The 10124-nt window shown below is 44.9% G+C and overlaps 1 long non-coding RNA gene across 1 annotated transcript; it reads left to right on the top strand.

Moving 5' to 3' along the window:
* LOC309651747 lies at window positions 1–7154 on the top strand. Its single transcript, XR_014258357.1, has 3 exons — window positions 1–786; window positions 1443–2477; window positions 2794–7154. It is a non-coding gene; the product is annotated as an uncharacterized lncRNA (long non-coding RNA).
* The last annotated feature ends 2970 nt before the right edge of the window (window positions 7155–10124 follow it).

Raw genomic sequence — 10124 nt, 5'->3', positions numbered from 1 at the left:
CCGGGGCTGAAAGCCAGGCTTGCACGGCCGCCAGGGACCACTCGGGCCTGGAGGTCGGGGGGTGGGGTGTGCGTGGGGGAACTAGAGCCTTAAAGGCCACCCACTTCCTTCGAGGGGATGGGGGACGCATCTTCCTCACAGTACTTCTCAGGGGCCAGCCCGCTCCTCACTCGACGGTGATCAATACTCACTCGACGCGGCTCGGACCACCTCCTAACTGTGCCCCTGGACTCCGCCCTAAGGGTCCTCTGGCGTCTGTGACGGCGCAGGTCCCGACCTCTTCAGTCGGCTCAGGCCAGCGCTTCAGGGGTCCCTCCAGTCCCCTCCCCCGTCCCCTCCCCCCCGGCACTTTATCTAGCCGAGGAAGGAGCTCAGAGGAATTTGGCTGAATCAAGGGACCTGAGAGTCTATGGATGAGTTTTAAACCCGAGAGCCAATTAAATATTATTGGAACCCACTGTAAGGGCGGGGAAGGGGAGGTTAGGAGGCGGAGAGGCTGAGTCCCACGGCGGCGGGTCCAGCCCCGGAACCCAGCACAGCCCTCCCTCGGCCCTTCCCCGCCGTCAGGACGAGGGGCGCTGCCACCCCAGCCGGGACCCTGCGCCTCCCCGCCCCCGATTCCCCTCAGGACGCGCAAGTCGGCCCCTCCCCACCCACGGCCGGGCCGAGCAAGCCGAGCGGAGGGCAGGGGCGAGACGAGGGGCCAAAGTTCCCCGGACTAAGACGCCGCGCGCAGCTCTTCCTACACAGCAGCTGCGGCTCCGGGCGAACGCCTGCGCCTCAAAGGTTGGTCTCGCGCCGCAGCCCGGGACGGGTGCAGGGCCCACACCCTCTTACCTGACGCGCGGCCCCGAGGGCGGACTGGGCTTCCGCCCGCCGGGTCCGTCCCCTGGGCGGCGTGGCGGCCGTGGGCGGGGTCGGCGGTCGCACCGCCCTCCCCGCGGGCCCCGGGGCTGCTCGGCGCCGGCGGAGGTAAGAGACGACGAAGCCGGGAGTTCGGGCTCCGCGGGCACCGGGTCCACTCCGGGCGGCGGGGGCGGGGCCGCTCGGCCCTCAGTCACTCGGGGCGGGAGGTGGGGGCACCGGGGAGCGGGAAGGGGGAGCGGGGTGCCGGCGGGCGGCGGGGGACGGCTTCTCAGCCGAGTTTCCACCTTCTGAGGAAACCCGCGCTCCCCCTGGCCTGGGCGCGAGCGCCCCCTGGAGGCCCCGGCGGAGGGCGCGGCCTGGAGCGGAGCGCGCCGCCTCGCCCCGCCCGGAGAGCGGGTCCGCGGACTTGGGGGCTCCCGCCGCGGGCGGCCGCAGCCCCGCTTCCACGCTTGGCCCCGTCGCTCACCCCGGGCGCCTAGGGACACGTCACCCTGAGGACCTCCTCTCCACTTCGGGGTAAAGCGGGAATATCTGGCAGGCGGTGGGAGCGATGCTTCTTTTCACACACATTATAGGAAACGTCTTGGATGGATGCTCAACTGCCACCAAAACCGGTGAGGATATCGCTCACCTCTGCATCCGCGGTGTCTACAGAGCGCCTGGCATATGGCAGGAGTCTGGTAGTTATTTTTTATCAAATAAGTGTATGAATAAATGAATGAACGATGCGGCTTTTTTTTTTTTTTAATCCTGTAATGTCTTCCTGAATACATCCACTTCACAAAAAGTATAAGACAGAAATGCTTAGGGACCACCAATGATTGAAAATAGACACACGCTGACTTATGTAAGGGGTAGCCACTGCCACATGTTCTGAAGCACTTTAGAAAGAAAGCGTGGCTTTCCTGTTCCATACTTATTAAAAGTCGAATTCAGACAAATGAGTGCTAGAGGTGTGTATACTGTGCATTGCGTCTGTTTCTGCAAAGGTAGATAAACTAGACAGCTACATTCTCTCAGCATAGAGGTATTGTCAGAGTCACAAACTGGACTTCAGAATCCATAAGGTCCAGAAAAGGCTGTCTCTGTCTGACATTAGGATGGCATGGAGGATATTACACACAATGTGGACAGAGATACACGGACATAGGAGGGTCTTCCTCCCCATCCTCTTAAGGCACATCTAACAAGACTTCTCTGACAACCTGGAGGGTGCATGGCAAGAAATAAACTCTTTCTGTCTTTGTTCGAATTCTCACTTCCTTTTATGAAAATAGATTCTATTCCGGATAGAACCCTTTCAGATTTCAGATTTACTTGTTCATATTCTATTAATAGTTCTACAGAATTCAGATATATTACTGTTATTTGGCCCATTTACTGATGTAGTATTGACAAGATGTGATTTATGTGCTCAGAATGACACAGCTGGAGGGCTATTTGACTGTAATTACTTAGGGGTTTTATTACCTTCCCTCCAAAGAGAAATGTGCAAATGTGAAAGCACCAATTGTTCCCAATTACTTGAGATACTTTCTGTAAATATCTAACCCCTTCCTGTATTTTTATTAGCTACATTGAAAGGAAAATGATCAGATGATTGTATAGAGGTTTTTTTTTTTTTTTTTTAATATTTTATTTATTTTATTATTTATTTATGGCTGTGTTGGGTCTCCGTTCCTGTGCGAGGGCCCTCTCCAGTCGCGGCGAGTGGGGGCCATTCTTCATCGCGGTGCGCGGGCCTCTCCCCATCGCGGCCTCTCTTGTTGCGGAGCACAGGCTCCAGACGCGCAGGCTCAGTAATTGTGGCTCACGGGCCCGCTCCGCGGCATGTGGGATCCTCCCAGACCAGGGCGCGAACCCGTGTTCCCTGCATTGGCAGGCAGACTCTCAACCACTGTGCCACCAGGGAAGCCCTGTATAGAGTTTTAAAGCGAACAATGTGCCTTTAAAATTGCTTAATAAACAAGTGGTTAAAATATCATCAGAGATATTATTGGAATTCAGTTAGGATGGTGTGTCACATCTGATGGACAATGGAATGGTAAATAACAAATCAAGTAAGTAAATGCTCACATAGAAAATACAACATAGCATTTTACGAATAACAGCTTATTGCCATAATAAGATATATAAAATTGACTTCATGGATATAAATAGCAAAAGAAAAACCCCAAAGCAAAACTCTTTTTTAATCATTTTTCTCTCCAGACCAAAAAAAAAAAAAAAGCCTAAGAAGTAAAATAAAATAAAATTAGGAATTTACCTATTGGTCTGTGTCCTTCCAATGGACACAAAAATTTTAACATGCATTTGTCTGTAACAGGCTGTTGACCTGTTTAACTAAGGGGAGGTGTTTGATTTTGTTCATGTAACCTGATGTGAATACAGAAGGGATAGAGCTCTTGAACCTGAAGATATTTCAAACTAAGAAGTAGCAACAAATCTTCAGGTTACTTGTGCTTGTTAGATTGAATTGCTGTGGTACACGGAGCTCACTGGAAGAGCAGTTGGCTAGTTGTCCCCTTCGGACAGTTTGTACCAAGTGGGTGGACATCCTGAAAATATTCAAAAGTATCCTAGAATCTCAGGGTCGCAGAGTACCTTCCATACCTATGAGTAGCCCGCATGTACTTACAAATGGGCTGTTCAGTGACCAAATTGTTTGTTTAATTATTGTATCAAAGCATAATCTAAACAGTGATATAGCATTTGGCCAAGTAATTCATGGTGTTTAGTAATTTATCTACGGGAGACTCGGCCCTGGTAAATAGTCCCCTCTAACCTACTTGATTTTAGGAATTTAGGAATATAACGAGACCATGTGATTATGCACTGGGTTGACTTTACTGTTCTGTCACCCCACCACTTACATATGCCCTAATTTTTGTTGCACATGTGGGCTTAGGGATTTTACAAATAGAAGAGCCATTGTAGTATTTTCTTCCACCTCAATTCCTTATATTACACATGTAGTGGTTAAAAATAGAACAAATGTGACCATTTGCTGGTAACAGTGCTAGATGATTGGGAAAAAAAAAAAAAGATGATCCCTAATCTCTCCTAATTATACACACTTATCTATACAACTTAGATAAATGAAATATTAATATTCCATATGCATCATATGAAGCCCATCATTCTTCCCTTACTGTTAACTCCCTGGATAGTTTATATTTCCTGATGCCCATTGTTTGGCTTCTTTCCACTCTGCTTTCCACTTTTTTATTTAGTTGATGTTCAAGAGCCTACTGAAACAGACACACAAGAACTGAATGGAATTTCTCAGGCAGGAATTTCTTATATAAAGTGGCCTCTCACTGAACTATGGTTTTGCTCATCCACCAGACTTAGAGAGTGCAGCTGACTCTGTGCAAAGGCTCTGTCAGTGGAACCAACCCAAGTGCCAATGCAGGGGCTCATTCATTTACTGAGAGCACCCACTGAGAGGAGATCCTTTTCCCAACACAGTTTAATAAGACATAGTGTTCAAACCTGAGTATTCAAGACAGCTTTTAAAAGAATAAAACATCCTCTGAGAGGTCCAAAGACCCAATGTAAAAACACTCATATTTTATTCTATAGAAAGATGTTTCAATTGTAAACGATCACTGCAAAAGCAATGGTTTATAAGAGGGAGTGGTTTCTGCAACTGGGCCTTCTATATGGAAATGATGAATATTTGGTTACCCTTTGAGCCCCTCCTATGGTTATTATTTCCCCTCTTGGAGTTTAGGAACTTGTATTATTTTCTATGCCCATTTTCCAAAGAATTACAGATGTGCTTGGTAGGATAGATATATGAGAGAAGTGCATAGGCTTAGAACAAAAACAAAAACAGCCTTTATGCTATTAGTACGTGGGGAAATTAAAAGTTACCCCCCATAAAAGAATTTATTGTACTAAAACTATATGAGAAACTCTGAGTGGAACTTTGGTTACCAGGGAAGAGACAAGTCGCTTCTTGGGGAAGGGGTGGCATCACCAAGAATGTAGTGAGAATAAGAGAAGATAAATGATGGCTGATCTAGGAATCTGCAGTTGGGAGTAAGATGAATAAGCCAACTTCCAGACTCTCTCCTGCTCAGGAGTGATATCAGCGTATTGCTCACTTAGTGTAGCTCTAGGGACCACGGAACAGGGTAACATTTTGGAGAAAGGGAATCAAAAGGCTCTATCCTATTGAAGATGCCAAAAGGAGGATTTAAAATAAGTGTTCCATTTGACTATATTTTCAAACGCACTTTCTCACAAACAAAAGCAGGTCACCTTTAGAAATCATTTACACACATATATTGCAAAAGGCATATATATTTTGTTACCAAAAAAAAAAAAAAGATAATATACAGGAATGCTTGTATATGAAGAGGAAGTAGTTAGAAAGATACATATAAAAATGTTAAGAGTGGTTACCTTTGGGGAGCGGGAATGGAGCTGGGGACTAGTGTGGGAGTGAGTGTTTGCTTCTCACTTTATATATTCCATATTTGAAAAAAAATGTTCACCTGAAGTGGGTATCCTTTTTTCTAATTTGGGGGGTTTTTTGTTTGCTTTTTTTCTTGTGCTTGAGACTTAAAAATTGAAATATAGTTGATGTAGTTCAATACAAAAGGAATCATTTTTATAATAATTAAACTTCTAAAAGTATTTCTTTGTGTACCTGATCTGTGCAAGAACAGAAGGCAGAAGAGTTGTTAGAACAATGTAAGAGTGACATCACAGTGTCCAAATGTGTCCAAATGTGTTTGGATGCAGAATGTCATTGATAATCATGTTTAATACTTGTATTAAGATTACTTCTGATTTGTAAGCTTTTAATTACAGATACTAAAAAGGGGCGATAACTAATTGTCAAAAATCAGAAGCAACCAAGATGTCCCTCGATAGGTGAATGGATGAACAAACTATAGACTATCCATACAATGGAATATTATTCAGTGATTAAAAAAAAAAACAAAACTATCAATCCATGAAAGACATGGAAGAACCCTAAATGCACACTGCTAAGTGAAGGAAGCCAATCTGAAAAGGCTACATACCATATAATTCCAACTATATGACATTATGGGAAAGGTCAGACTATAGTGACACAAAAGATCAGCGGTTGCCAGGGGTTGGGAGAGGGATGAATAGGTAGAGCACAGGGGGTGTTTAGGACAGTGGAACTATCCTGTGTGCTACTGTAATGATCCGTACATGGCATTCATTTGTCAAAACCCATAGAACAGTGCAATACAAAGAGTGAACCTTAATGTAAACTATGGACTCAGTTAATAATAATGTAGCTATATTGATTGATCAGTTGTAACAAACCTACTGCACTAATGCAAGATGTTAAGAGGGAAACTGGGGAGGGGAGAAGGGACACATGGAATTCTCTGGACTTTCTGCTCAATTTTTCTGTAAAACTGAAGCTGCCCTTTTAAAAAGTCTATTAATTTTTAAATAACTTAATGTTGGCTTTTAATATTTATGTGTAATAATAAATGGCCAATAATAACATAATTGAAAACTATCATTTCAAAACCAAGCCAGGACTATGATGCCCTAATCATGTTTTATAAGGTAAGGCACTGAATACCTTTCTTCCTTATCTAGCTTGTATATACAGCTATCTGGGGACCGGTCCAGGTCTTGCCTGGATCGGAGCTGGTGCGGACCTGATGCGCCCTCATCCACTGGCACGGCCTTGGCAAGAGCTGGCCTCGGGCGCCCTCCATCGCCAGGATCCCTCTGATTCCCACTAGGGTGCTGGGCACCAGGGGCAGCTCCCACGTGCTGGCAGGTGCCTCTTCTATCTGGTTGGTGATCACTGTGGCCACACGGCCGGGCCCGCGCATCCCACAGCGCCGGCTCCACCTGCCAGCCCAGCGCCGCGTGTGGCCACTGGCCGTGCGCACCACGCCCCGGCACCAGGGATGGCGAAGATGCTGAGCAAGCGGGTCTGCTCTGAGGCCCCCTCTGTGAACTGCAGCCATGGCTAATAGGGTGCAGGAGCAGGCGGCCCGGGAGGCTGGGAAGCAAGCCCCGCACAGGTTTGTTTCCCTGCCTCCCTGCCCAGCTAAGGGCCGCAAACCCGCAGTGCAACGAACGCACTTCGACACCAATCTGGACTTTCAGTCTGTCATTCCTAAAGCCTGGGTGGCAGTGCTTGTAGCCTAAAAATAAACTCCCGCTTCCCTTGGGGGCATTGGGATTTATTCTATTTAAATTGCACAGATTGTTTTCATTCCTCGGGGTTTGAAGCACTGAAGGCTGAAATATGCTTCTTAGCTCTTTGCCTGTATTTGTTTTAGTGATGGAGTCACCCTTGCAGCACACGCCGCTCCCATGGCAACTGCCAAAAAACAAGATCAGACTTCCACTGGAGTGGGGAAAGGAAGCCTCTCAAGAAAGCCAAGAGCTGCTTTCTTCCATGGGTGTGACTCTCTCTTTTAGGGCCTGGTCAGGAAGGGAGGGCCTGGTGAGCAGGACTTGAAGAAAGACCAGCATGACAAGCATGTTTTCATGATGAAGTCCTGCATGGTGCCAACTCAACTGAAAAAAATGTTAAAGTATGCCCTTCTCTTTGGGTTAGAAGGAAATGTTGGAATTAAGAGTTAATGCTTATTTCAAACAGTTACATGAGGGGAAAGTATTGCACCTTAGCTCGTATTCACACAATTGCATGCACTGTCCTTGATATTATAAATAGATAGATATGATATATATAGATAGATATGGCTAGATATACAGATGGATATATACATATACACAGTGCATACAATAAAATGCACATATAATTTATATAATTGTTGCATATAATTATATAATGTTCCATTTATTTTGAAATTTTGTACTTCTGAGCAGATATTGTTTGGAAAACACTTGCAGCACTTAATATAACACTTTCTTATATTAAATACAGAGTTGAGGTTCAAGAGTCCTTTGGATCCGGCCTGAAAAGCAAGGCTTCATTTCCTTCTAACAGAAGAGTTCTCAACCCTATTAGACCTTGTGCTCACTTTTATCACAAATATTTTGTAATGCCTCCTTAACTGTCCTAAAATGCAATTTATAGGTAATGTCATTTACCTACAACATAATTTTTAAAAAATCAATACAATGCTCTACCTAAAATATAAAGGAGAAATAAAAGGGAAGTAATTAATAATAATACGGGGGATTCCCTGGTGGCACAGTGGTTAAGAATCTGCCTGCCAATGCAGGGGACACGGGTTTGATCCCTGGCCCGGGAAGATCCCACATGCCGTGGAGCAACTAAGCCTGTGCACCACAACTACTGAAGCCCGTGCGCCTAGAGCCCGTACTCCACAACAAGAGAAGCCACAACAATGAGAAGCCCGGGCACCGCAACAAAGAGTAGCCCCCGCTCACTGCGACTAGAGAAAACCCGTGCACAGCAATGAAGACCCAACACAGCCAAAAATAAAAACAAATAAATAAATTTAAAAAAAAAGAATAAATTGTCTAAATAATAATACGGTACAGGGACATGATGTAGAGTCCCTTGCATGTAGAGTCACATATGAAAGTGACAGCCACAAATGAAGGCTGATATAGGTGTCTCATATTGGCAAGTAAAATATCCCAAATTGGTGATAGCATTTTCTGAAATGACAAATAACTCTTAGTAAAGCAAGTAAAACAAAGTGTGATCTTCCTCTTTTTACACTGTAGTTGCATTCATGAAATTCAGTGTATGTTAAAACCATGCAAAAAATATTTTGTGTAAAATAAGTTGGGTTCTAGGCTCAGATAATCATAAATAGGGTGTTCATTTTATCTGACTTTCTTACACAAGTATCTGATGGGGTATTCAAAAGTTGACAGAACTGTCCCATGCCAACAGCACTACCCAAATATTGTGACAACTAATCCTCTCTCCCACACACAGATTTCCAAAACATTCCCTAGGGGTAATTCCAAACCACCCTACCTTTGAAACCACTGTTCTAAAGACAGAACTCCAATAGGAACATAATGTTAATGTATTTCATAAATTGACTTGAGATTTGAATCAAAGAATGGAAGGCAAAATTGCTGAAAACGAGACTGTCTTAAAGTCAAAGGGTGGTAAACTGATCACAATGAAACGAGTAACTTCCTAGAACTTGCCACTTCAAGAGAGGCTGAAATGACTTGCATATTCACAAACAAAAAAGGGCTAGGTTTCCAAAAGCTTTTCTAAGCATTTTATAAGTGCAGCTGGTCCCAAGCCCAGGCGATGCCTTAGGAACTCAGTCATGGGGAATAATACAGTAGCAAAAAACGAGGCCGGCGATGAGCTGAATGAAATTGGGGCATGAGATGCAGAATTCTCAGCTTCTCCATCTCCAAACAGCTGCCTGTCTGCAGAAACCATGTCAAGCCAGCTCGAGCACAGCATCTCTTCTGCAGGGAAAAGTGCCATTTGCTTGTATGCAAATAACATAAATTCCAAGCAGATTCTATATGCTGTCTACCAAATAGTGACACGGAGTTGTGCAAAGAAGGAAGACTGGGTTAAGAGGAAAGAGATGAGGCAAGAATTCTCAACCCTGGCTGCACACTGATATTGGAAAACCTTTAAAAAATATGGACGGTTAGGCCCATCCCTTTGGAATTCATTTTTTTCCAGGATGGGAACTAAAATATTGCCTGCCATATCAGTAAACAAAGGATGTTGCAGCCATCAAGCCAGCACATTACAGCTGCCCGGATGGTGAGCGCTGAGGGAACTCAGGATGGAGGCAAACGGGCTGCCTACTGCCAAGCACATCCAGCAGTCGGCTGCTGCAGCCACCCCCGATGGTGCATCTGAGGAAACTCAGGAGAGGAAAATACAGGATACTGGCCCCTGATAGCTGAGGTGCATACCAAAGGAATGATTTCAGTGAGCCCAGACTCTTGCATCTTCCCATACAGAGAAAAGCACTAAATTCCTTAATTTGAGATAACTGGTTTTCTTTTTTTTTTTCCTGTGGCATTATTTTTTTGAATTTTTGAATTTTATTTATTTTTTATACAGCAGGTTCTCATTAGTTATCTATTTTATACATATTAGTGTATATATGTCAATCCCAATCTCCCAATTCATCCCACCACTACCACCCCCTTGCTTTCTTTTATTAACAGTAATCTTTTGATGTTCTGAATACCTGCTCTTTTGTTGTAAAAACTCCTATATATCCTGGCTATCCCCCCACCCCCCTTGCCTCTTGGGAACAGTTTCTCAGCATTATCTGAGATGCTGTGTCCCGGGCTTGAAGTCCTCA

Source organism: Balaenoptera physalus (genome assembly GCF_965194825.1).
Source record: "Balaenoptera physalus genome assembly, chromosome: 21".
NCBI classification, from domain to species: domain Eukaryota; kingdom Metazoa; phylum Chordata; class Mammalia; order Artiodactyla; family Balaenopteridae; genus Balaenoptera; species Balaenoptera physalus.
This window is presented reverse-complemented; position numbering and strand designations above follow the sequence as displayed.